At 45.0% G+C, this 27297-nt stretch overlaps 1 protein-coding gene across 24 annotated transcripts in view; it reads right to left on the reverse strand.

Moving 5' to 3' along the window:
* Positions 1-27297, reverse strand: part of PUM1 (pumilio RNA binding family member 1) — an 897051-nt gene that overhangs the window by 728888 nt on the left and 140866 nt on the right. The gene's annotated exons all lie outside the window — the stretch shown is intronic.

The raw sequence follows: 27297 nt of genomic DNA on the forward strand, positions 1-27297 counted from the left end.
AGCTATACAGCTTTCGTGAATTCCCAAGAATTTACAGAAGTAGGACAAGAAATAGTACTCCTAGAAAATATTTGTAAACTGCATTTTATCATGAGCAAATATACATGTGTAGAAGTGCTCATGCGAAATCTGAGTGTTTGTAAGTTCATTTTCCCTCCAACCACTTTTTTTTACCTAACTCTGGAAGAAGGTTTACGCCTGCCATTGTTAGGAGTAAATTTCCAACATTTCTCAGTATAAGAAAAGATTCCAGAAAAGTTGTTGAAACCCCTTAAAACATGCAAGTTAGTAGGTTTGCACAGACTCAAAGGAGCACTCTAACCCTGGAACTATTGCTTACCAATACCTTCAGCTCCAGTATGTAGATCTGTGGAAATGTGGCAACATAAGGGGATTGCAAGTATTCAAACACTACTATGGTATGAGCCCTAGCATAATCAGAGGCCGTATCAAAGCTCTTATACAAATGAGATTGCTACCATAATTTGTCGCCGCACCACATGGCACCAAAGGGCCAAGTGGATTTTGTTACAAGACAAGAAGATTTATGAAGCAACCTGCCCCATGTATTAGTAGATATTTTTATTGAATTCCACACCCCTGCTACAGTCACTTCTTACAAAGGGAAATATCCAACTTTCCATTTCCTGGCTCTTTAAAATCCTTACTGATGATGATTAAACCCCTCACAGAGAAGTGGGAACAACATTTACAGAAACCCTTTTTTGACAAGGGCTGGGTTATAGCTCTGATGTGTGAAGGTTTAATTTCTCCCAACGTGAGATTTAAGTATACCCATTTCAATTATTTGCACAACATAGACATGACCACAGAAACAGATGAACTTTATTAGAGGCTCTGATGACATCCATTGCCTAGTTGTAATTTTTATGATTAATACTTTCTCCATATGGTATCGGTATGATCATCTGTCCAAATGTTTTGGACCAGCGTAAAGGATTGGCTGCCGGGGGATAACTTAATAGGGAGGTACTACACACACGAGGCGTGCCTACTGGGACACTTATCAAGGCTTAAGTGTAAGACCTAATGGGACACTTATCAAGGCTCCAGTGTAAGAAAGCTGTAAACTTTCTTTGCAGTTTCAAGCCAGAGACGCAGGTTTCCAACAATGTTTTATTAGTACATGCGGTTATGCTTGCATCTCTGTTATGTACACTATTGTTTGAATGATTTGCCCATCATGTAATTTCAAGTAAACTAATATGCTTCTAGCTCGTTTAAAAAAATCACTTTAACAGTATTTGTTTTAAACCAGTGTGCACATATACACATAGTAGGTTACCTAATCTATTTATGATCTATTTCTTTAAAAATCTCTTGTTTTCAGTTATCCACTACCCAACAATATGATAATGTAATGGTACATTACAAAGTAAAGAAACCTGTGACTGTGCTAGAAATGAAAAAAATAACATCAGCGCACTCCTCATTTGAAAGTTTAGGTATTCCTTTGATTTACAATTTGTTTATCAATACATTAAAAAAATCACCAGGCCGATCTTTGGACAAACAGCCAAACTAATGTTGACTAACGTTTAAGACAATGGGCTTTTTGCTGGTTACTAGTTGAAAGATGAATCTCTTTCAAAGACTTCTTCCTACTGACAAAATAGACTGTGCAGCCAAAAGAGATGCCACTGATCGAAAATGGCATGCTGACGGTTTAGCCTCCAAACAGGCGAGTCTAATCACCTACAGATAGAATGAGCTTCTGGCATTAAGAGACATGTCTACAATGCATGACAGTTGGGGTATTGAGGGGATTGGAATCATGGCAACTTGTGTTTAAAGCACACAGAAACAGTGAAGAAAGTACATATAGCTTAAGAAGCCCCCCGCCAAACATGTTAGAAAAGACAGAATTCCATAATTTAACACAATTTCTGCATGCCTCATCATTTCTAGATCCCTGCTGAAGCATGCCCATGACATTCATAGCTGCTTAAGCGAGGATCAGTAGGAATTTGTTCTCCCTCACGGAAACCTAGTGGAAGGAAACATAGGCAAGTCCATAGTGCTCACTATTCCCTCTGGCTTCTCTATAAAGCACCATGTTCCTTTGGGTAGACGGCGAAGGGGCATAGCTGTAATATAAAGTTCCAAGTTTACCTGCTCCATTACCAAATCGGATGGTTCTGGAGAAGCAGAGGGGTTTGTCCTCATGATCAAAATTACTCCAAACCTGACTTTTAATAAGAGAAGGGTTGAAAGGACAAAGGGGATTCTCAATGTCTCCACTGGTAAAAAGTTTAAAAGGCATAAGAAGGCATAACTATTTTCAAACTGACATTACCTTGTGTCTGAAATACCATGAAGAAATGAAGTGAAAATAAACAGAACAGTAAATCACAGCTTTTAACTGCTGTGCAAACATCCTGGAACTCTGGGGCACTATAAAAACAAGTATTTGCAATGCAATAGGTCTCACATTTTCTAGAGTTTAAGCTATTGGCATTGTAAATGCCAATGCCTATTTATGTTTTAAAAACCAACACGTAAATAAAAGGCATTGTCATTTACAATGCCAATAGCTCAAACTCTCGCAAATGAGACCTATTGCATTGCCACAGTGAAAGCGTACACCTCCTTTTCTGCCAGCGGTGCAAGAACTTCTAGGTACTTTCTTCAGTGAGCAAACATTCCAACTCACCCAAATCGGACTCGTATGTGGATTACCTGTTGGTGATCCTATAAATTTGACATTAGCTAATGCACATTATGATACTGGTAAGTAGAACCCGAGCCATTTCGTAGAGGCGCAACGCCTCCAGGTGAGCACTGTCAAGCTTAAACTGTGCCCTTAATCTACTCCCTTTCTTACCTACCAGTAGTGCTTTGGAAGAGGAAGGTCTGCTCCTCTGACTCCTCGTGCTAATTTGGAGCAGAAGATAATGCAGGCATTGGTCCTCCCAGTACAAAGTCTAGACCTTCTCCAAGTAGAGCTGGGCTGGCCCTCTGTTAAGCTGCAGAACAGTGATCTACTGCAGCAAGACGGGCTCGGGGGCCCTCAGGAGAAAAATGTGAGGGCACAAAACAACCTTCATATAGGCACGGCATGACTTGCTGCTGTAGGAAAATAATGCTCCATGTTCTAATAGTTTCTTTGCAGAACTGCCTGTAAAGCCCATTGATTGATAGACTTGAAAAAAGTGCTCCATTTAAAATAAATATTCTATGGATGGACTAAGCTCCCATATCACCCGATGTAGGGCCTGGCTTGCACTGCGATGCCCTGCACTTACTCGCTGTACAATGAGGCTGGTAACATAGCACTGTCAGAGCCTGCTTTGAGCTGCAGCCGAGACGTCGTGAACCAGAGTAGAACCAATTTGCAAATAAATAAATAAATTCTAGTCTGTGATGAAGAGTGGGTGCAAATGTGGTGGAATGAATGTGTGGGCGTCACAGTATCACAAGGCACCTCTATGTGGTTGTGTGCACACAGATCTGCTGCTCTTGGATAGCCACACTGGCTCCATGGGACATTAGTGTACCTTGACTCAACAGGCCAACATGGGAGAGAGGAAGGTTACGAATAATAATGCAGCGCTATGAGTTCATTCTAATGAGAAATGAGCACAGCAGAAGTCACTCTAAAGTGACAGAATCATTGGTTCTTTATGCATTACTTAGTTGGACATTTTACCATTCCTAAGTGCTGTAACTAACCTGCTTTGCTATTGCCTAATTTAACAGTAGGTTTTCGCCCTCATAAGAATAAAAGGCTGTTAATGCCCAAAACTGGATTTAAAATTGTGACCTGGATCTCTCTAACAAAAGTACTGAGCTATTTTCATGATATACATTCAGTGATCTGTCTGCGTGGAACACGTACTTTGCAGCAGGCATATTAACCCTCTACTCTATATTCAGTCAAAACTTCCACTACAAAATGATCACACGCTTGGAAGAACATTAATCACAGACTTTATGACATTTTTATTGTTGTATAAACATTTCTGGAGGAAAGGAAGGCAGCAGGTGCTTGTAAAACTAAAATACTTGCAAACACGGTGCACACTACTTGTAGTCATTATAACGTATTAGCTCCGAGTTGATTGTACTGGTGTTTCATAGACAATGTGCTGCCATCCACAGTTACATTCTAGAGCTCAAGCTGCGTAAACAATCAGAGTAAAAGTCTCATGAATAAATGGATATTTAGATATGGCTCTGAAGGCGACCCGAGGGAATCGTCCAAAGGCTAACAAACCGGAAAAGGGGAACCGAGCGCCCTGAGGAAAAAGCTGAGACTAGGAGATATAAAGCTTTACCGGAGGCAGGAGCTGAAAGAAGCTGGTACAGTCAGGATAGGTGCGTTTCTACACAGAAAATGTTCGCACCGACGGCACCAGGCATGTTGGTCAGTAGCAAGTTGGTGAATAGTCTTTCCGATCACTAATGGCTCTGCTTAATTTGCGATAAACTGATTACACCGGCACCGTGTAAAGCAAAATGTTGCCATTTCCACTTTTCCTTCCGATACACGTCACCCCACTCCCAACAATGAGTGCAAGACACTTTACAATTCATTGAGACTACACCCCCAAGCAGAAACACACGTTTACGAGCCTCTCACACGCAAGAGCGAAGTTAATGTTTGCAACTGTTAAGATATGGCTCTGAAGGGGATCCGAGGGAATCTTCCAAAGGCGAACAGATCGTAAAAGGGGAAACGAGTGCCCTGAAGAACAAGGGCCTAAAACTAGAGCAGCAACTAACTGCCGTCCGTGGCCACCCACCCCGGTAGGACTAACCCAAGGCGGCTGCTGCTCAAGAATCGACATGGCGGCCGCTCCCCACGTGGGGTGCCGAGCCAATGGCAGCCTCCTCTGTGGCGGGAGGACAATCAAGGAATCCCAAGGGACATCCGCCGGATAACAAATACAATTTTAAAACGTTATAGTAAGGTTCCCGCCAGTACGGTTATTTCAGTGGTGGAGTTAAGAAAACTTCACGACATCCAGAAATCCATTTTTATGAAAATAACCCCTAGCACGTTAGAAACTGCCCCAAAACACTAGGAAGATAAACAACATGGATGACCAAAAATGCAACCTAATAAGCAAGGCAAGCCTCTTGCGCGCAACCCCACCCCCCTGCATATACATCCCTTTACACGCGTGGAAAAACAAAGCCAGGCATAAACACCATCATACAGGACACAGCCGCAAAAATCGCACTTACTAAAAAAAATTGGGGAAGGCTGAAACCCAGCGCCACGGGGAACCTCTGCTCAAGTACCGTACCAGGGGAATAAAAACAAGCATTGGCCGCGGGCACCTGGCGGGAAGGCTGAAACTCGGCGCCTCGGGGAACCTCCGCTCTGTGCTAATACCAGGGGAATAATAAGCGTGGTCGCAGCCAGAGCAAGGGGGTCTCTTGTCTTTATGGGGCCATGTGTTTCTAATTAGAAACACATGGGCCACTAAAGATAAGAAATAGCGTTACGACAGAAGGAAAGCAGGCGAGCCAGTCCGGGTGCGCAGGACAAAAAAGCAAAAAGGAAGCACCCCAGAAAGCTTATTTTCAATGACAGCCCACCGTTTACCATAAACGGTGACGCAAGCCAATGGAAATAAGGGGCGCAGCTTCAAGCATTTTTCTCAAACTCCTCATTTACAATAAATCTCGCCGAGCGAGCTACGCATGTGCGCAGCAACGTTAGGCGAGACCTAAAAACTGTGTCCTACTGAAAAAAGTTGAAGCTATCCAGTTAATCTTTGAAACAAAGCGGAATAAATAATTCCTAAACTGAGTATTGAATGTACATACAATGAGGAATAAATAATTCCTAATGGAATGGCCATCAATGCCTATCAGATGCCCCAGTGTTGCATTTCAGACAATTGGTAGTGCTGCTTTCAAGCTAATGCATGTTTTGCTGTAGGTTATATCCGTGTAAAAACACACAAACTCTTCATAAGTTCAGGATCTATCGAGCTCAAAAGTTAAAGTTACTTACCAGGAGCAAACGTTTTGAGCTTGAGGGGAATTCACGGTTACAGTGTGCATTAACAAATTAAAAGCAGAGATTAAGAAAATGATTTTATTAATTTGATTAAAGGTTGGGCACTGACCTTCGGTGGAGTCAGGATAAATCCGAAAAACCTCCACTCAAAACACAGAATCATGATCTTTAGGCAAAAATGTCCTAGTTATGTTTTCAGAGTTTCAATCTGAAACGTGTTGGAATGCTGGAGGTTAGCACTCTTCACCTGGAAGGACTCTTCACCTGGAAGGTGGGAGTTGAAGTGGTGTTTTGTTAATTTAGAAAAGCCTCGAGCTGCAAAACTTGAATAGATTATTAACGTTGTCCTTTTTCAGTAGGCACATGTATTACAACTACAACAAATCGTTTTTCCCCACCATGCGGTGACTGGGTAAAATGAAGTATCATCAAAAGGATTACGTAAAACCGCCGTTGATGAATGGCCACACAGAAATGTATAAATTGAACACCGCAGTGCTGGGATGCATGTGCTCAAATGAAAAACATCATAAATGAAACGAAAAATGCTTCCCATCTCGTGTTTTTGGTCTCCTATGGAAAGGCGTGTTCACAATGTGAACAGAGCTATACAATCCAGAATGCTAGATTTAGTGATGGGATTGCCTATGTTGTGTACTACAAGCAAGAAACAGTTTGTGAATTTGTAAGTCAATAGTTCTCGAGTATAGTACAGAAGGTGTCTAAAAACAAGTGAATGCATGGTTCTTAACACTTTCATCACAATATTTAAAGACAGTCTAAAAGCTTGGCCAGAAAAATTGTGAAGTAAAATATTCCTTGCCTCTTGGTGTTGCTGTATCAATTTGCAGAAACGCATTTGGCTCTGTGGGGAGGGGAAACAAAATTTTACAGACGGACTGTTAAGCCCAACAGGTACACCAGATCAAGGGTCCTATCTTTGCTGTTCGTACATGGATGACGATAGTTTCCCAAATATGGGTACACATTAAAGTTGGCAGCATCAGAACGTCTATGGTGCCAAAAACCCAAGTCAGGATTTTTTTTCAAATAAAAGTAATAGAAAGTGATTATGCATTTTAACAATCACAAAATAGAACGAATAGTTTCTTACCTGTCGGTGTAGTTTTGCAGCTTGAAGATCTTTCTGGATTCACTATGCTGTGCATTATTCCGCGATCTTGTGGGTGGGTCCGGATTCGTAGTCTTTTCTTTGTTTTTTTGTAGCCCAGGTGGGCGGCGACGACCCACCATTTGGTGCACCTCCCGTGACGTCGTCGTGCTTCCTGCGGAAGTCCCACCTTTGGGGCGCCATCTTCGGGTTCTTTTTTCCTTTTTCTTTTTTTTTTTTTTTAACCCTAGGTGATTGATTAATCCTTCATGTCCATTTTTCTGTACGTTTTCATTCCTTCTGATCTTTTCCATTTTACCCCCTCTTCCTCCTGCCTCATCTTCCTGGCGGAGGTGGGTGGGTTCGCTAGTGAATCCAGAAAGATCTTCAAGCTGCAAAACTACACCGACAGGTAAGAAACTATTCGTTTTGCGGCGTGAATCTTTCTGGATTCACTATGCTGTGCATAGACTTTGTAGCGGTTTTCCTAATTTTGTGGCGGCTGGGCGGTAGATGAGCGTTGGTCGTTGAAAATGTGTTGAAGCACCTTCTGTCCGACCTGTGCTTCCTTGTTCATCTGAATGTCCACGCAGTAGTGTTTCGTGAACGTGTGCACAGATGCCCAAGTTGCCGCTAGACATATGTCCTGAATGGGCGTGTACGCCAGGAAGGCAACGGTGGCCCCCTTCTTCCTTGTGGAGTGAGCCTGAGGTCCCTCTGCTAGCTCCTGTCCAGCCTGTTTGTGGCAGAATTGAATAGTGAGTGCAATCCATCTAGCGATGGTGCCCTTAGTCACTGGTCTACCCATGAAGCTAGTAGCAAAGGACACAAACAACTGCTTTGATTTCCTGAGTTCCTTCGTTCTCTCAATGTAGTGCATCACCGCTCTTCTAGCGTCGAGGGTGTGCAGAGCCCTTTCTGCGTTTGAAGTCGGGTTTTGGAAGAAACTCGGTATCTGGATACTCTGGTTCATGTGGAACGCCGACACCACCTTGGGCATGAAGTGTGGGTCTGTTCTCAGGACTATCCTGTCCTTGTGAATCTGAATGTAGGGTTCCTGTAGCGTTAGCGCTTGAAGCTCGCTCACCCTGCGTAGTGAGGTTATGGCCACCAGAAAGGCCGTTTTCATCGTCAACATTTGCAGCGTGGCCTTGTGAATGGGTTCAAACGGTGCCTTCATGAGCTCCGTCAGTACCACGTTGAGATTCCATGCTGGCAGCGGCAACCGTTTAGGAGGAGCAATTCTTTTGGCTCCTTCCATGAATCTCCTCACAACCTGCGAAGTGAAGAAACTTCCACCCTTCTCACCTCTGGTGTAGGCTACGATCGCCGCTAGGTGTACCCTTAGGGAGCTCGAGCAGAGGTTACTCTTTAGAAGGTGTGTGAGGTACCTCAGTACTGTTGAGTCTCTAGTCATTCTGTTTTGCAGGCCCTTCTTCCTGCACCACACAGTAAATCTCTGCCATTTGGCGCAGTAGCATTTTCGTGTAGTTGGTTTCCTTGCCTCCCGCAGCACCCGCATAGTGCGAGGAGGCAATTTAAGGTGAGCGAACTCTAGGTCTTCAGGAGCCATGCCGCCAGGTTCAGGCTCTCTGGCTCCGGATGCAGGACCTCTCCGTTTTGCATGGAGAGCAGGTCCCTTCTTCTCTCGAACCTGTGGGGATTGCCCTGTGCCATTTCTTGAATTTGTGAGAACCATGTCTGCCTTGCCCACTACGGAGCCACTAGGATCAGAGTCATGTTGCTGGTTCTGCACTTGTCGAGCACTCTGTGCAACAGGGGTATCGGTGGAAAGGCGTAGGCAAATGTCCTCGACCAGCTTATCCATAGGGCATTTCCTTGGGATTGCTGATCTGGTTGCCTGGACGCGAAGCTTTGGCATTTTGCATTTTGGCGTGTTGCAAACAGGTCTATTGTGGGAGTTCCCCATCTCTGGAAAAGCTTCTCCGTTTCCTGGCCATTGAGCTCCCACTCGTGTGATGCCGAGGTCTGCCTGCTTAGCCAGTCTGTCTCCACATTGTCCTTCCCTGGAAGGTGAATTGCCCGTAGATCTATCCTGAGAGGTATGGCCCTTCTCCAAATCTCCTGTGCCAGAGAGGAGAGAGGGAACGACTGTGTCCCCCCCTGCTTGTTGATGTAGAACATTGCCGTGGTGTTGTCTGTTTGAACCAACACCCTCTGGTTGTATAGGTGCCTCTGGAATGCCTTCAGGGCTAGCAGGATGGTTTTCAATTCGAGGTAATTGATATGGCGTACCGCATCTGCTGGAGCCCACAGACCCCTCACTCTGAGGTTGTCCATGTGCGCTCCCCATCCCTTTTGCGATGCGTCCGTGGTAATGGTCATTGTTGGGTTTGGTGGTGTCAGGCTTCTCCCTGCTGTCATGTTGTCTCTGTTCCACCAAGTCATCTCCTCCTGCACTGCGTGCGTAACAACCACTAGATCTTCCCAACTGCCGCTTGCTTGTGACCATTGCTGTTGTAGCCATTCTTGGAATGGTCTCATGTGCAGGCGTACATTCGGCACCAGCTGGATACATGACGCCATCATCCCCATCATCTTGCTCACTGACCTCACTGTCAGAGCTCGCCCCTTCTGGTAGAGACGCGTCTCCTTCAGTAGGGCCTCTGTTCTCCTGTCGCTGGGCACCACTGTGGTGTTCAGGGTGTTGATTTTTGCTCCCAGGAAAATCTTCACCTGCTCCGGTTCCATCGATGACTTCCCCCAGTGTATCGAGAACCCCAGGTTCGTCAGTTTCGGTCACGCGTGTTGTGTGTCTCTCGCACTTCTCGCGTGTGTTTGCCTTGACCAGCCAGTCATCTAGGTAGGGGTAGACATGGATCCCCTGCCTTCGTAGGTGGGCCGCGACCGCCGACAGGCATTTTGTAAAAACCCTTGGCGCCGATTTTAGCCCGAAGGCCAGGGTTGTGAACTGGTAGTGGTCCTGGTCGATGTTGAACCTTAGAAGGCCCTTGTGCCTTCTGTTTATTGGAATGTGTAGGTAGGCATCCTTGAGGTCCACGGTGACCATGAAGTCCCCGTCTCTTATTTGGGGAAGCACCTCCTGCAGCGAACTCATTTTGAACTTCTGCGTTCTGATGAACTTGTTTAGGTATCTCAGGTCCAGGATGGGTCTGACGTTTCCGTCTACTTTCGGGACCACAAAATAGTTTGAGTAGACCCCCTTGTTGCGTTCTCTGAACGGCACTGCCTCTATGGCTCTTTTTTCTAGTAGTTTCAGGGTTTCTTCTCTGAGTAGGGCCATTTCTTGAGCCGATCTCTGTCTTCCCCTTGGTCTTCTATTTGGAGGTCTTCTCTCCAAATCCACGCAGTATCCGTATTGCATGACGTTCAGTATCCACTTGTCTGTGGTTATACGCCGCCACTCCTGAAGGTAGAACCTCAGCCTTCCGCCTACTGGTGTTGGATGCTCGTAGGCTTTTGATTCTTCTCTCCCCCTTGATGTTACTGTATTGCGCCTCACCCTTGGGGGCATGTCGAGGGTAGGCGTCCTCCTGCGTGCTGAGTCACTTTGATGAGGGTTGGTCACTCCCTCTCCTCCTCTGGCCACGTCCGTTCCCTCTCCCGCGAAAGGACTGGCCCCGAGGCTGGTACTGCCAGTTTTGCTTCTGTTGACCTTGTTGTCCGTGACTATCACCCTGCTGACTCTGCTGGAACGCCTGGTGCGACGCTCCCTGCTGGCTTCCTCCCCGACCGTAGGGTCTCCTAGAGGGATTGCCTCTCCTCATCCCCCTTAGCTGTAGGGCCCCCATGGACCTCACCGTTTCGTTTTCTTTTTTCAGCTGGGTGAGCTTCTCGTCTACTGTTGCTCCGAACAGTGTCTCTCCGTTGAAGGGGGTGCTAAGGATGTTGTTCTGCACCTCCGGTTTGAATCCAGAGATTCTTAGCCATGCATGTCTTCTCTCGGTGACCCCTATGGCCATTAGTCTTGCCGAAGTCTCTGCCCCGTCCAGCGCCGTCTTTATACAAGAGTTGGCGATGTTTTTACCTTCTTCCACCAGGTGGGAGGCTCTTTAGCGGTATTCTTCGGGGAGGTGTTTTACTAGCTCCCCCATCTCGTCCCAGTGCTGGAACTGGTGCCTATTGAGAAGTGCATTGGAATTCGCCATGCGCCAGTGCATTGCGGCGTTCCTCTCGACCTTTCTTCCCGTGAGGTCTATCCTCCTGCTTTCTTTATCTGGTGGTGGCCCCGAAGTTGCTGGCACGTTGGCCCTTCTCCTGGCCGTGGAAGCTATGATGGAGTCGGCCGTGATACTACCCTTGCTGTAAGGGGGGTCCAGAGAAGAGTGTTTATACTTTTTCTCCGTCCTGGGCGTGATTGAACGGCAGGTCGCTGGTTCTTTAAAGGCCTCTCTTCCCTGATTCATCACACTTTGTAGCATGGGAAGGAATTGGCTCCTCATCTGGATGGGGAGCAGGGTCTCGAGGAGGAAATCTGCTTTCGACCTCTCCTCGTCCAGCTTCACGCCGAAGGCCGTCGCTGCGCTCCTGACCACCATATTGTACACCCCGATGTCGTCGGGTGGAGAAGGCCTCTAAGGGTACGTGTCCACGGGCTCCTCGGCGTTCTCGGTGTCGAGATCCTGCCATTGGACGTCGTGGCTGGTTGATGGCGCCGAGCTGTGGAACGACTGCTGGTCTTCTTCCTCGGGTTCGCCTTCATAATAGGTCTCGTCTTCCTCTTAGAGATCTCTCGCCAGCCCCTCGGTGTCGAATTCGTCCTCGATTTCGACGACGTTCGTCAGTGGAGCCGTTGGAATTTTGTATTCCTTCATCTTGGCGTCGAACTCCTTCCTCTGAAGGATGTTCTCCATTTCGGCCTCGAGCCGCCTCTTCTTCTTCTCCATCTCGGAGATGCTTTCGGCGTCGACCGCGGGCCTCTTCGACGGAACTTGCGTCGACGTCGACCTGTCCTTCTGCGTCGAGCGCCCCGTTTCATGGGTTGTCTTCGACGAACATTGCCTTTCGGCGTCTTTCGGCACCAGGGAGTCCTTCTCGAAGGATCCGCTCGGCCACTTGTCCATGGTCCCGCCCTTGGTCGAAGTTTTCGACGCCGGGGCTCCCTTCGTGGACTTAGACTCAGATTTTCTCGAGTAACCCTCGGGTTTTCGAGGCACTTGTGTGTTTTGAGCTCGACGATTCTCTTACCTAGTCTTCGTTTTTCTTGTCGGTCTCTACGACCGTGAAGTTTTCGGGTCCCTCGGCGACGTTGTCCTCATCGTCTGTGGAGAGGCCCAGATCGTAGAGCGACGGGGCCTTACCCTTGCCATCCATGCTGGCATTGGCTCTTCGCTGACGTTCTCTCACCCGGAGCGTCTTCGGCGCGAAGGCTGAGCAGGCGTTGCAGTCCTTGCTCTGGTGGTCGACCGGTAGGCAGAGGTGCAGACCGGATGCTGGTCCTTCTGCGCGAACTTGTGGTGGCAGTTAGGGCAGAACTTGAATGGTGTCTTGTCCATTGCGCTCAGGGCCTCTGAGTGCGCATTCTCCAAGGGCGTCGAAGAAAAAGGGTGGAACACTTACTTCTTCGCGCTCCTGATGTGAAATATTCCTTTCCTGTGATCTCTTCGTAGTAATTTATCAACGAAACTCGCTTTTCCTTCTTCTTCCTTCGATTGTATCTCTGGAGCTTCCCGATGACGATCCAGACCCAACGGCGGAAAAAAGAATCTGAAGATGGCGCCCCAAAGGTGGGACTTTCGCAGGAAGCACGACGACGTCACGGGAGGTGCACCAAATGGTGGGTCGTCGCCGCCCACCTGGGCTACAAAACAAAAAAACAAAGAAAAGACTACGAATCCAGACCCAACCACAAGATCGCGGAATAATGCACAGCATAGTGAATCCAGAAAGATTCACGCTGCAAAAATATGTTACCTGCCTTAGATGCTTCGGTGAAAGGAAAAGCATATCCGAGGACAATTGCATGGTTTAGATAGAAGAACAATTTATTTGCGAAGTTTCATATAGCGCTGGCTAGACCCGGAGGTATCAGAGCGCTTTACATGAGGATCAGCGAGTTACAGGTTCCATAATTACATAGACAAGTATTGACATAGGAGAAAAGAAGAAACATGAGATTACACAATAATGTGAGATTAGCGCATACACACGTCTTATGGGGAGTGAAGAGGTAGAGGGGAAATGGTAAACAGGGGGTAGGGAATGCAGGTAGGAAAACACAACGGGGAGGCGAGGAAAACGATGTCTGATGGTCGGCTGGGTAGGTGCCGGCTGAAGGGTGAACCAGAGCCAAACTCCTCTATAGCTGCATATGACAGCTCCACCGGGCATCAGACAAATTTGCTCGGGCACCGCGGCTTTACATGAGGATCAGCGAGTAACAGGTTACAAAATTACATCAGTTACAGGAGCCAAGAAAAAACAAAGAGGAGTAACAAGAGATATTAACGTATCAGCTGGAAAGGGGAGGTAGCCCCAGGATCACGGAGGGAGGAGGTGGTGGAGGGAAGCAAACACAGCGGGTAGACGAAGAAAAACTATGTACAATGTCCGGCTGGGTAGGTGACGGCGGAGGGGGTGAACCAGAACCAAACTCCTCTAAAGACTCCTCTATAACTGCTTGGCCCACCACCGCGTTGTTCTGTACCATTAAATCCAAACAGTAATGTTGGGTTAATGTATGTATTTTTTCTAAGCTGCAGCTCCTCAGATGTCTTGTATAGACACAAGCAAAAAGATTAGTCAACGTACTCCTAGTTGGATGTGATTTCACTGATCCAAAGGTCTACCTGCTTAATTATCGCAAACGATTATGGCTGCTGAAATCCAACCTGTTATGCTTTGTTTTGAGAGGACAAGGCCCCAACCGGAATTGCCACATGCTACCAATAATTGGTTAGTTTTCCTGAAGGCACTGGTTCTAGCACTATAAAATGTTATGCATTGTTTAACGTCTAACATTTGTAGCGTTGTCTCAGTTGAGTCCTTGTGGTTCTGGAAGAAAGTTTTTAATACCATTAGTTGATGTAGATGGACCTCTGATGGTACTTTAGGGATACAATAGGGATTTGCCCTTCGAATTACTAAATCGTCTCTAAACTGCATATAATGCTCCTTAGTGGTGGAAGCTTGTACCTCACTTACTCTTCTTGCCGAAGTGAGTGCAACGAAAAATGCCACCTTCCATGGAACATATTTAAGTTCTACTGTATGAATAGGATCGAAGGGACTCTTCATTAGCTCTGAAAGGACTGTATTTATCTTCCAACTGGAGGATTCTTTAAAGGAAGTAAAGCAATGAAAAGTCATTTTAAGAATTCTTTTGTAATGTTATTTGACCACAAAGATGAATTATTAAAAGCTCTCCTATAACGAGATATGGCTGCCAAATGCACCTTAATAGAAGAGGGTGACAGACCAGATTTGGATAGATAATAGACACAGTAGAATTGTATGAGGTTGCAATGAGATTGGATGAACCCTGGTATTCACGCACCATAAACAGTGTTTCAAATTGAACTGATAAATTGTATTAGTGGATGGAACTCTGGCTTAAGCTAAGATTTGTCTACAATTCTGCTGAATGTCTAAGTGTGAAAATTCACTCAATTCAGGAGCCAAGCCGAGAAGTTCAAAGGTTTCAGGTCCAAATGAAGCAATTGATTGATGATCATTGTAGAAGATCGGAGCTTGGTGTTACTTTCGATGTTTCACTTCGGATAGAAGTAGCACGATGAACCAATATTGTCTGAGCCACCTTGTAGCTTCTAAAATTATTGTACATGGTTTTCACCAAAGACGACCTTTGGAATTAATAGTATTGGTGGGAAAGTGTAGGCAAATATATGCATCCATGAAACTGAAAAGGCGTTCACCACTGATTGTGGTTGGTGGTGTCAGCTTCCAAAGAATTTGCACTTCCGATTTTGGGCTGCAGCAAAGAGACAGATTTCACTTTCCCCATCATGCAAAAACTTTCGTGAGAACCTTTTGGCTGAGCTCCCATTCATGACAAGACTGTCATTCTGCTTAATGTGTTCGCCCACTGATTGTGACTGAAGGGAGAATACCCCACTTTCAGTTGAACTTAGTGCTTCAATGAACACTCCCAAATCCTTTGAACTTCAAGATCAGGGGCGATCTAGTTCGCCCTTGCTAGTGTATGTAATGCATTTATATAGTGCTGTCCATCAATTTCAGGACTGAAGACCTGGGATAATGATACCGCTCTTAATTCTAGTAAATTGATGTGTGGAGCTTTTTCTTGAGCAGTCCATTTTCCGCGAATCTCTAGGTGCTGTAAATGAGCTCCCCAACCTTATAAGGAAGCGCCTGTCATCAGGAATTGTTGTATTTGGGCTAAGAATATAAGCCCATAGATATGTTTGCTTCTCACATCCACCAACAGACAACAGCTTTAATTTCATGGTGACATTTATAATTGTTCCGAATGGCCCTTCAGTTTGTAGCCATTGTTTGTTTAATTCCTCTTGGAGACCCCTCATTCATAGGCAGCAGAAAGGAATTAAGGGGATGCACAATGAATCATGCCCAGGAAAGATTTGTAGAGTAGTACCACAACAGACTTTTTTTTTTAATTAGCTTACTAATTATATCAGTTTTCAGTATCTTTCTACTGTTGGGAATGCTTGGTTTTTTATGTTCTCTAGAACATCCCCCAAAAACAATCTTTTGTGATGGAGGGAAGACTTCGGAGTGTTTCACTTCAGGCCCAACTGGATGACTGCTTGTAGGCAAGTTTTGGTTGACCTTTTGGAGGCCTGAAAAAGACTGAGCCTTTATCAGCCGGTCGTCTAGGTAAGGAAACAATTGATGACCCCTTTGTCTCAAACAGGCTGCCACTGGAGCTAGACATTTTGCTAAACTTCGAGGAGCTTATTTCAGTCGTAAGGGGAGAACTTTGAATTGGTAATGGATGTGTGCCTCTTTAAAACTGAGACTCTTCCGGTGTTTTGAATGAATGGGAATATGAAAATAAACGTCTTGGGGGTCCAATGTTGTCATAACCTCAGAACTATGCTGCAGAATCTCTTGCAACATGACCATACAAAAAGACTGCCTTTTTGGAGGTAATTCATTCAAAACTCCATTCCCTGGATTTTTCTTATCTGGAGAAAGAAAAGAAACGGTAATAGAAACCTACATTTCTATGAGAAAAGGGTTGTTTTGTATAGCTCCTTTATTTAAAATTGTGATGATTTCCAATTGCAGTAAACAAAGATGAGCGGGTGGTCTCGGAGGAGGATTAAGATGAGGGCTTTGTGTAATCTCCAAAGTGTAACTGAATCTTACTAGGTCTAAGACCAATGACTGTTGTATTAAGATTACAATTTGAGAAGTAATTGGCTATATGTCCTCCTAGTGTCTTCAACTTTAACAGGTTGTGACTGGCGCCTGAATCATGTCAATGTTTTCTGGTTGAGTCCTTAGCTTGAGGGTCTTACTTCCTTTGCAGCCCCCACTTTGAATAAGCTGTTGGAAGCGGCGGACAATACAGTTGATATTGATGCGGACGACTAGAAGGTTGTTGGTGAAACTGATGTGGTTGATATCCGACTGGAAACCTTCCCTATAGGAAAATTGTGCCCTAACTCAGATACCTCAAAAGGGCTGACTAGCAACCTAGCAGTGGTAGTATCCACTTTAATTGGGTCATTGATGTTTTTTTTCCGAAGAGTACATCTCCGTCATAAGTCATATTTAGCATTTTGCTTTGGACCTCGGGTCTAAACAATGTCAATTTCAGCCATCCCTATCTTCAGACAACACATGCTCATGCTAGTTGTCTGAAACCTGTAGATGTGAGGTCTAAGGCACAGCCAATCATTTCCGACAATGACATTTCTCCTTCCATGAGAATTTTCTTAGCTTCCCACTGTTTATTTTCTGGCAAGAACTCAAACATTTTGATGTCCAACCACTTCTGTCGATCATAACGTACAAGAACGGTGAGGGCTTTAGCTGCTCCTACTGTGGAGGACGCTCTGGTAGAAAACCTCTTGCCTAGATCATTAAGACGTCTCCTTTCTGGATCCCAAGGAGTAGTGCATGATGCAGATTGATTTCTTGAACGGCGTCGAGCGGCTTGCATTACTACAGAGGCAGCTTTAGGATGTTCAATGAGACAAACTGGAGTGTTGTCTGGATCATTATATTTTTTGTACAGATGAGTGATGACGGCTGACACGGACGATTGGTTTTCGTTTGCATAATTCCTTCATTGCAGACTTTACTGATTTTCGCGATGGTTCTTTAAAGTCATAAAGAAAACAGTAGGGAATGGTAATATCAAATATATTGTATGCCCTTTCGAAAAAGAACAGGAAATCCTCCTATGTCATCTGGTGGCGAGTCAGGGAGTTTAGAAGCAATTGGTGGAGGAATGGGGGCTACATTTTCATCCCGTTCGGATCCCTTTTCCTGTTCGTCCTGCACCTTCCCTTCCTCTCAGTCAACATCTGAATATATATCTTTACTTACGGGTTTGAGCTTTTGGACTTCAGAAGGAGAGGATCTAGGTGGTATTGGCTGAACCTCCAGAGAATGTGGTACCAAAGGAGGATTTGGAGGGACCTAGAAACCTGTTGCGGTAATCTGCTAGTATACATCTTAAGTCTCTAACCGGTGCTCAAGGAACTTGCAACTTTTCTTCTCAAAATGTTTATCCTGGTTTCAATTATATTTAACATGGAGGTCAGTTGGGCAGTATGTGGGACCAAATAGTACATCATCTTTCTCATCATCATCGTTCTATTCCTCCATATCTAACAGGTGACTATGTGGTAAAGATGACACTTTACTACAAGATGCATGTTCAGATATTAAGGGCATAGGAATACCCTTTTCTGAAACCATGATCATTTTTTGTGCCCATGGCGAGGTGGATGTTGTCGATAAAGAAGTGGACAGTGTTAAAATCGCCGCCGTATCAAAGACAATGCAGTTGTCATCAGCCACTGTCGTCCACATTGGTGTCGATGGTGCTTTCAGAGATACCTGCTTTGGTAATCGCGTCAACACTGATTCTGAATGGTTTTACTCTTTTTGACTGTTTGCTTGTCATCAATACAGTCTACAATTTATTTTAAATGTAATTGAAACCGTGCAAGTCCGATTACTCTTTATGGAGCCTTTTTTAGGAGGTTCTAAAGTTTATCGAGGTTTATATGAATGACCCTCTGATCTATCGTGAGACTTTCTGCAGGATTCTGAGAGACTTCTCTTGGTCTTGAACATTTGAAGACACAGCAGTAACCTACCTTCTCTATCCATCACGGTCTTGGAGGAAAAAGTGAGACATTGTGTGAAGGATAGAAGACAATAAATGCTGACGCCACTCAACTGATCCTCTCCCTCACCAAGGACCCCCTCACCGCCAAATCCAACCTCCACCAGGGAATGAAGGCCGTCGCAGACTGGATGGAGGACAGCCGCCTCAAACTGAACACAGACAAGACTGAAATCCTCATCCTCGGGTCCAACCCCTCCGCATGGGACGACTCCTGGTGGCCCACGTCACTGGGGTCCCCCCCGGCCCCCACCGACCACGCACGCAACCTGGGAGTCATCCTCAACTCGAAACTCTCCACGACCAAACAAGTCAACGCAGTCTCCTCCACCTGTTTAAACACCCTCTGCATGCTCCGCAAGATCTACAGATGGATCCCGACAAACATGAGGAAAACAGTCACCCAGGCCCTTGTCAGCAGCAGACTCTACTACGGAAACGCCCTCAACGCCGGAGCCTCGTCCAAACTCATCAACAGACTACAGAGAATCCAGAACGCCTCTGCACGCCTGATCCTAGACGTCCCACGCCGCGACCACAACAATGTCCTACAAAGTAATCTTTGACTTTGCTATTCAAATCTACGATTTGTAAGGCATGTGATCTAGAATGGAGCACACAGCTATTTTGGAAATTAAGTATGATTAATTCAGCACTATCCTTTTTCCACTTAATACAACTATGAAGCAGTACCTCCAAATCCTTCAACAGAAGCATTATATTCCTTTGTCAGGCAGTATTGCCATGACTTCTGGTTCTTGCCTTGGTTTGCGTTCCATGCAGTACTCATACTGGACAGTTTGTGAGACCCATCTGTAAAAGGTTCTTGGACATCAACGCTGAGAGAATGTCAGTCTCCCATCAAAAGCAGAGGTAGGGTAACTTTAATACAGATTTTGGCACAGTCTAGTTTTTTTCTTTAACTTTTTTTTTTTTACCTTTGGGCTTGGTTACGTTCATTGTCATAAAGGAGGATCGTTAAAATGGAGTGTGCTGCGTCTCAAAATGGTGTACCATGTCTCTAGGTAGCCCTGTTTTATTGCGGAGAAGATTGTGTGCCGCGGTTATCCTTGGAGCCCATGTGGCGATTATGCACCCCTTAAGAAAGAGGTCTTTTTTTTTTTTTTTTTTTTAAGTGCACCCATGACCACTTTTTGTTTTTTTTAATACACTTAAGCTGTTCTAATGTGGCTTTACCACTTAAGAAGAATCAGAAATCCATAAGGAGAGATCATCTAAAACAAGGAAATTGTGACTAAATGGATCATGTGTGGCTTTGATCCAGGTATTGGATGACAAAGTCCCATCATTAAACATCTATCAAAAGGAACATGTGATGAAGGCACGTTGTTCAACAACCCAAGGGATCTTTCACTGTTAGGGAGCAAAATGGCTATACAGTGCTTTGAAATTTCAACACACCACTGTGCAACTGTTGCAGTTTCTTCTATAGTTTAAAAAGTTTCTTGCACTACATATTTAGAGGGAGCTCTTTCGCAACACTGAGGTAGACCAATCTGCTCCAGGCTGCTGGCACAATGAATGCGTGGAAAGGCTAGGAACTGATTTAGGACGCACCTGGAGGATGCCAAGGAGCAGGATGGAACAGTTTTTTAATCCAATAAGTCACCAACTATCCTATGCAGCAGTCTTGAAAAGATCGATCCCACCTGCAGGATATATGGGGGTACTTAAAGTTGCTGGTTTTTCCTCTGAATTAAAGCATCTCCATCAAAGCACAGGAGTCATCATCTAACTGAATACAAATTTTGGACCAATCTGCAATACAGTCCTGTGACAACTTGCTGCATCGAATGGTATGGGCATATTAAATAGGATTATCCAAACAAGAGAAATCTGCTTGTTTATAATTCCAGATGTGTAGGTCTTCGCTTGGATCACAGGAGGGATCGTTAGTATTATCCTGGTTTTAAGACATGGCTACATTCTCTGGCAATGGAATTATGCTAATGTTCCACTGCTGGACATATTTCTGGAGTAGTGAGATCTTCTGTGCCTATGTGGATAAAAACTATTTCTGTGGCTAATTTTGACTACATTTCTGCGAAAGGCACAGTAGCATACAGCTTTTGAGAGCATTAGGGGTTTTTTTGTACCTTGAATTTTGTTGGCACCTTTGGCATCCAAAACTAATTATTGTTTTGCTCGAGGAGAAACATCATTTCAGTTTAAGTTTAGTTTGTTTTCAGCTAGGAAGTCCTCTTCAGCTACATGTTGTAAGGAGCTTTGGCTGATGTCTGCTCGCCTTTTGTCCACAAGTAATGTTTTTGTTTAAAATCCAATAGCATCAACATGGCAACAGGGTGATTTGCACTTTAAGTACTTCTGTATTTCTAAGGTTCTTAAGTGTTTTTGCTCACAGGTTTCAATGATACGGACATTAGGAGGATAACCTTTTGAAGCGTTTTATATTTGTCAAAACAGAGCTCGTTCCCTTTTACTGTCTGAAAAGAAGGCATCCGAAGCTCAATCGGTGTCCTCCTTAATGGCCATTTTCTGTCAAATAGTTTCAGAAAACTGACCACAATCAAGCTTCGGTACCAATGTGTTCCTATGGGATACCCAGTACTTTTCCACCAGCGTTTCCAAAGCCTTGGAAGGAAATGGTCAAACGCACTGCACATAAGTCACAGGCCTGTGGAAAAAAACATTCCATAACATCTGTGACCTTATTATGGCTACTCACAAGTGATAGCAGTGTTGGGGGAGTCGCACGGCATGCACAGCCCCCCCAAAGCATTCCTGCCATTCCTTCAGCACGGCTCGTCGCAACAAGGCATGCGGCACCCCGACGACTCCGGTAAGGGGCATGGAAGGCAGGAGTCTGTTCTTGAACGGAAGGCGCGTCCCTCCACATGGTACTCTGCACATTCCTTGGTGAATGTCCTGTGGCTTGTTCCCCTTAAACTACCATTGAAGGGCAAGCAGCTTATCAAGAGCACGAGACACCAGTTACTCATATTTTGCTTCAGCTGCATAGTTTTTCTGCTCCGGATAAGCTTTTTTGCCCTCAGAGCTTTTTTTCCCCCTTACGGCCTGTTGTATTTAGAGGGGCGGTATAGAGTAGGCCCAATAAGCATGGACTAATGCAAATCTGCCTGGGCCGGCTAGGGAGTGTTTTATGCTGTTTTTCATGCCTATTTACCTCTAACTTAACCTGATCAGCGATGGTACATGCTTTTGATGAATACTGGGAGTCCGTGGAGGAGGAGCAGATGCGTCTCCCTATTCATGAGGCTCTACTGGATGCCATAAACCTCCCTGGAGAGGGCAGTCTCTTTGGCTCTGGAACCCCTGAGTCAAAGAATTATTGAACTGATGGTGGGACTCAGTTTATTACCCCCAGCTGGGGAAGGCATGAGGCTTGAGCCTCCTACTGACAATCAGGGGGCCCCTAAGGCCAGACTGAACGCCATTGTTCTGGCGACCCCTACCTCAGACACCTTTGAAAGGCATCCCTAGGCCTTCCTTAAAAAGCGCATGGAAGCACAGGATGATTCCCAGCCTCTATATACCCACAAGGACGATTCATGCTCCCAACAGGGAACAGATAATGCCGGGAAGGTTCAGATACCCATGATGGGGGGCCTCGGGCGACAAATCAGGGCTGAGCAGACCCTGGCAACCGGAAGGTGGCGCCAAGAGAGCCAGGCTGGAGGAAAAAGGCGAACAGGACTCAGCGAGGGTGCAGAGTATGTTGAACCAGGAAAATATTTATCATCCCCACTCTACAGACTGGGTTCTAATGGCATGCTATGTGGCCAGCCGCATTAGGAAGCACATGGACCAGGAGGTCAAGGGTGTCTGTGGGCGAGTGCCCTAAACCTTCCTTGGCTAATTGGGTGGCTAATACCCAGGAAATTGACAAAGGAATGGTGATGTTCATTACAAAATTTGTCAAAGACCCTCAGAGGGGCCTGGACCGGTCCTGGTGATCCCTACAGGATAAGGTGTTAGTTGTTTTGGGGTAACTTACCAACATTTTGGATATCCCTGAAGAACAAGGAATACGGTTATCTGATTGACCCCACTATTTTGGGCTCAACGGGCCCTATGCTTTTTAGGCACCGTCTACTGTGCCTTATTGATAGAGCGCAGACGCTCTTACTGATCAAGAGAGAACCCACGGCGGCCAAGTTGGCCACCTCAGATGCCGGCCCAGTGGTGAATCGAGGTCTCTTTGGAGAACCATTCATTAAGGAGCTATCAAGCTTCGTCTCTACCTTCTAGTTCCTGTACAAGGCTCAGCAGTCCATCAAGGTGGTCTTCAACCAACAGATATTTGGAGGGGCCAGAAGAGGTAGGGGGCGGTCCTCTGGACCCCGCTCTATCAATTGGAAAGACTACAAGAAATTTAGAGGGTTCTATCCCTCAAGAGGTCGTGGCAGAGGACATGGCGGCAAAAAAGCCTTCCGAACAGCCAGCAACACACCAGGTGTTAAGAGATATTCCTTCTTTCCGCATGGATGCTTCAAGCCGTGAAGGGCTTTCACATAGAGTTCTACGGTACGCCCCATCAAAACTCCCAGCCCGTCCCATGTTTTTTTTTTTTATTTACAGCAGGTGGTAAACCAAGAGGTGAGAGGTAAGAGCTCCTAGGAAAAGGGACAATTACCCATTCTGACCTTCATCCCAGGGGGTTTGAGCAATATTTTCCTGGTGGGGAAGAGGACAAAGGTTTCAGACCAGTCAAATTTGAAAGACTTTAAATCGATGAGTGGTGTATCACCATTTTCAAATGGAGGGAATCCACCTCCTACAAGATATTGTGTTGCCAATGACTGGTTGGTAAGACTCGATCCAAATAAAGTCTACCTCACCATTCAGATTTTTCTTGCCAACAGACTATTTCTACAGTTCGAGTGGGGCGGACAAATTTTCGAGTTCACGTCTGTTGTTCGGCCTGTCCTCAGCACTTTGGTGTTGCAGCAAAGTATTGCGGCCGGTCATTGAATGGCTTCACGCACGGGGAGTTCAGCTAATAATGTACATGGACAACATTCTCCTAACGCACCAGGAAAAATCCAATTTAGCCTCCCAACCTAAAATGACCAAGACCCTTCTTCAAGACCTGGGGTTTATAGTAAACGTTAGGAAATCTGAATTTATTCCAGCTCAACAAATGACCTGTTTTGGATTCATGGTTGACACAGTTCAACAGTTTCTCTGGTTGCCCAGAAAGACGCTTCTGATCCACCGGGAGTTGCACAAAACGTTGGAGGGAGACAATTTTCCTCCCTCATCTGGCCAGAATTGTAGGCCTATTGTCTTCTATCCAGGTGATCTTTCCGGATCTATGGCATTACCAGGCCCTGCAACACCCTGAAGTCACAACACCTAAGGAGGGTTCGGACGTATGCACAAGGAATTTCTCTTTCTCCAGAGGCCCAAACAAAACTTAATTGGTGGTTCGATCACATGCATGTCTGGAACGGCAGAGCCATCTTTGGGTCAGCCCCGGATCTGGTTATTGATTCAGACACCAGTTGTCAGGGATAGGGCGCATGTTTAGAGGATACTACCAAAGGAAGACAGTGGACAGAGAATGAGGAGGCTCTCCACCTCTCCACATCAGTTGTCTAGAACTCCTTGCAGGATCCTTCGTGGTGCGGCGTTTAGCGGCAAACTATGTGCCTTGTTTCATTTTGGACAACATCTCGGCATCGAGATGTATATACCGCTTGGGGGTACCTGGTCCAAGGTACTGTCGGAACTGGTCAGGGATTTCTGGATCCATTGTCTGGAGCACAAGTTGTCGATGACTGCAGAATACCTGCTGGGGAGACTCAGTTAGCGGACTAGCAATCCAGACACCGAAAGGAATACAGTGCATGGAAACTGGATCCCTCTTTGTTTCAGTGGATTATGGAATTGGTGGGGTCCATGCCAGGTGGATCTTTTTGCATCAAGAATCCACCCTCAACTCCCAAACTTTTTCAGTTGGCATCTGAATCCTCTAGCAGAGGCGACAGACGCCTTCCTCCTAGTCAGGACTCATGGTTTTGCTGGTGACAGAAGACAATTGATCCTGATGAAACCGCTTTGGAAATTTAAAGAATGGTATCCAGTTCTTCTGGAACTTTCCATGGATTTTCCAAACCCACTTCCCATGACCCCTCATCTACTGATGGATTCTCATGGCTAGCTTGCACCCACTGGTTCAGGGCAGAACTCTCTTACTGATGGGCTGGATGATTACAGGAGAAGTTGAGACGTCCCTGGACTTTCGACACAGACTGCCTCCCTCATCAGAAGAGCATGGGCTTATTATACTGTCAAGCGATAGGGTTTGGCAAGGAGGAGATGGTCACGCTGGTGTATGCGAAGGGATCTTGATCCTGTGGGGGCAGATTTATTACATATCGTCAATTTCTTGTCAGAGTTGATGGACAATGGGTTGACATATTGCACTATAAACGCATGCAGATCTGCAATTTCTGCAGATCATAGGTCTCTTCATGACATCTTGGTAGGTGAACATCCATTAATCTGTCTTTTGAGGGGTATTCGGTTGTCTTTTTCACCAGAACCAAATTCCTCCTTTTGGGATGTTAATGTAGTACTCAGAATGCTGCGCTCATGGCAAGATAATCAATATTTGTCTCGTAAGGAACTAACAGGTAAGTTAGCAATTCAATTATGCCTCATTTCTTGTAAAAGTTTGATGTTTGTGCCCTAGATATTATGGCATGTATGTTTACCCTGGAAGGGGTGTCATTCACCGTTTCAAGACATACTAAACAATACCAGGGTGGTTCATTACCCTGCTTTCCCTGGTCATCCAAAATTCTGCTTGGTCTTTTGCCAGAGAGGATATGAAACTATTACCAAGGATTGCAAGCCGCCTGGGACGGCTCAACTATTTATTTTCCTCAGGAAACTTTTTAAGCCGGTCTCTGCCGCGACTATCGCCCTTTGGAAGAGATGGGTCCTACAAGAGGCAGGTATTGATACATCCTCATTTGGGGCCCACTACCCTGGGGGAGCTATGGCTTTGACAGCCTTCTCTCTGGGGAGCCACTTGAAGGACACTCTCAGAGCTGCTGATTGGTCTTCCGATTCTGTTTTTAAGACCTTTTATTTTAAACTGATCACTGGCATGGCTTCACTTGTTGTCAACCAGTTTTAAACTAGCATGATCGGAGCTTTCAGTCCCAACACAAAATATACAATTTTCTAGCTATTGGGAAGGAACGTTTCAATTCTATTAAGGACCTGGAGGTGAGGATTATCCCTCCCAAGTGGGTACACTCTATTACCCTACCTGTATCCAAGACATCTGCGGTGTTGGATATAGATATATATATATATATATATAGATATATATCTATATCTATATCTATACATACACAAACGTGTGTTGTTGTCTCCTCAAGAGTTTAACAAAGGTTCTTATACAATGTATTGTCCTGAAGTATGCCTATTGCCATGTTTCTCTGGAAGCTAGTCGACTTTATGGATATCTTAATTTCTGCCAATATTTGTTGATATTGATGACTGGTTTTAGACATGTTTGATGGTTGGGGAATTTACCTGCTGTATTTTGTTTTTCCTAGGATCAGACCAGAAACAAGAATTCGAAAAGAAAAGCTGAGTTCAGGATGTTTCGCTCAAAGAAAGAGGAATTGCCTTTCCTTGTTGTTGGATATAAGGGACGCACTCTATGGCTGTCATGCTGAGCTATTGAAAGACTCATGGGATTTGTAGTCTACGAATAAAGTATGGTTTGTTAAGGCTGCTGAGTGAATAAAATTAAAAGGTAAAGCGAAATCCTCGCCTCATCCTTAATAATTGAAACTTTCCTTCAAGATATCTAGGAAATGTTATATTTGCTTCAAAACTAAACCACTTGATGGCAGGATAACTTACACTACATAAATCTATAATAGAATTGTATTTCAGAAATAACTTAAAACAGCCTGGCACAAGGGAGGACACATGTTCATGTTGAAAAACAGATTAAGAAAGTAACTGTCACACTATAGCATGAATCCTGTTTCAACAGATACACATTTGTATTGTTTCTACAATATCCTTCACAAAACATGCCCAATTTCACAAGCGGGCGAGAAGTACTGATGAGACAGTGTTGGTGGAAGAGGATGATCTTGAAGTTTCATGACATAATGCCCAACCAAATTTGTAAGCGTGGTTTAAGTTTACAGTCCGCTCCTACAGCACACAGTAACACCATTGCAATCTCCATTAAAATAGGTCTGTTTCACCAGAAGAAAAGGAGGTCTACTCCTCTCAGAAAGCTAGTGGTAAGGTGATTAGCTCTCTTCATGAGGCACAATACAAATATTGTTGACCGGTACCAAAATTGACAATCTGCTTCTAACCATGAACTATGGATTTTAATACAAATGTTTTCATTATGTTGATTAACAGGTGATATATGCCGCACAACAATTATATGTTGAGATTCTGCAGATTCAAAATCCTACAAATGGAACACAAAATAGTCCATAACTTGGACAGCAAGCAGTTCATTGAAGGCAAGGTTTACATAACTCCCTTTCACTATCCAAGCTAAATTAAATAGCAGATATCCATTTCAAAGCAGAAGCCAATCACAACTTAATAATTGACCGAGTTAGTTGTACTAGGATTCCAATCCAAAGGACTGCAAAGTGACCCTTCAATCTTAAACCAAACAGTGCATCAGAACACACAAGAAAGTAGGTGACTTATTCATGTAACTTTGTTACTATGAAAAGACAACAGTTGACCTTGGCTGGAAAAATTAAACAAATCCATTCCATGGTGTGAATCAGTATTCTAAGGAAACCTTTGGGCAATGGATCACGGTCAACACATACATAAATTATTGAGTGACTCTCTAGCAGGTAGAAGGATCCACCTTACAGAGACCTAATA

This window comes from Triturus cristatus, chromosome 3_1, assembly GCF_964204655.1.
Source record: "Triturus cristatus chromosome 3_1, aTriCri1.1, whole genome shotgun sequence".
NCBI lineage: Eukaryota > Metazoa > Chordata > Amphibia > Caudata > Salamandridae > Triturus > Triturus cristatus.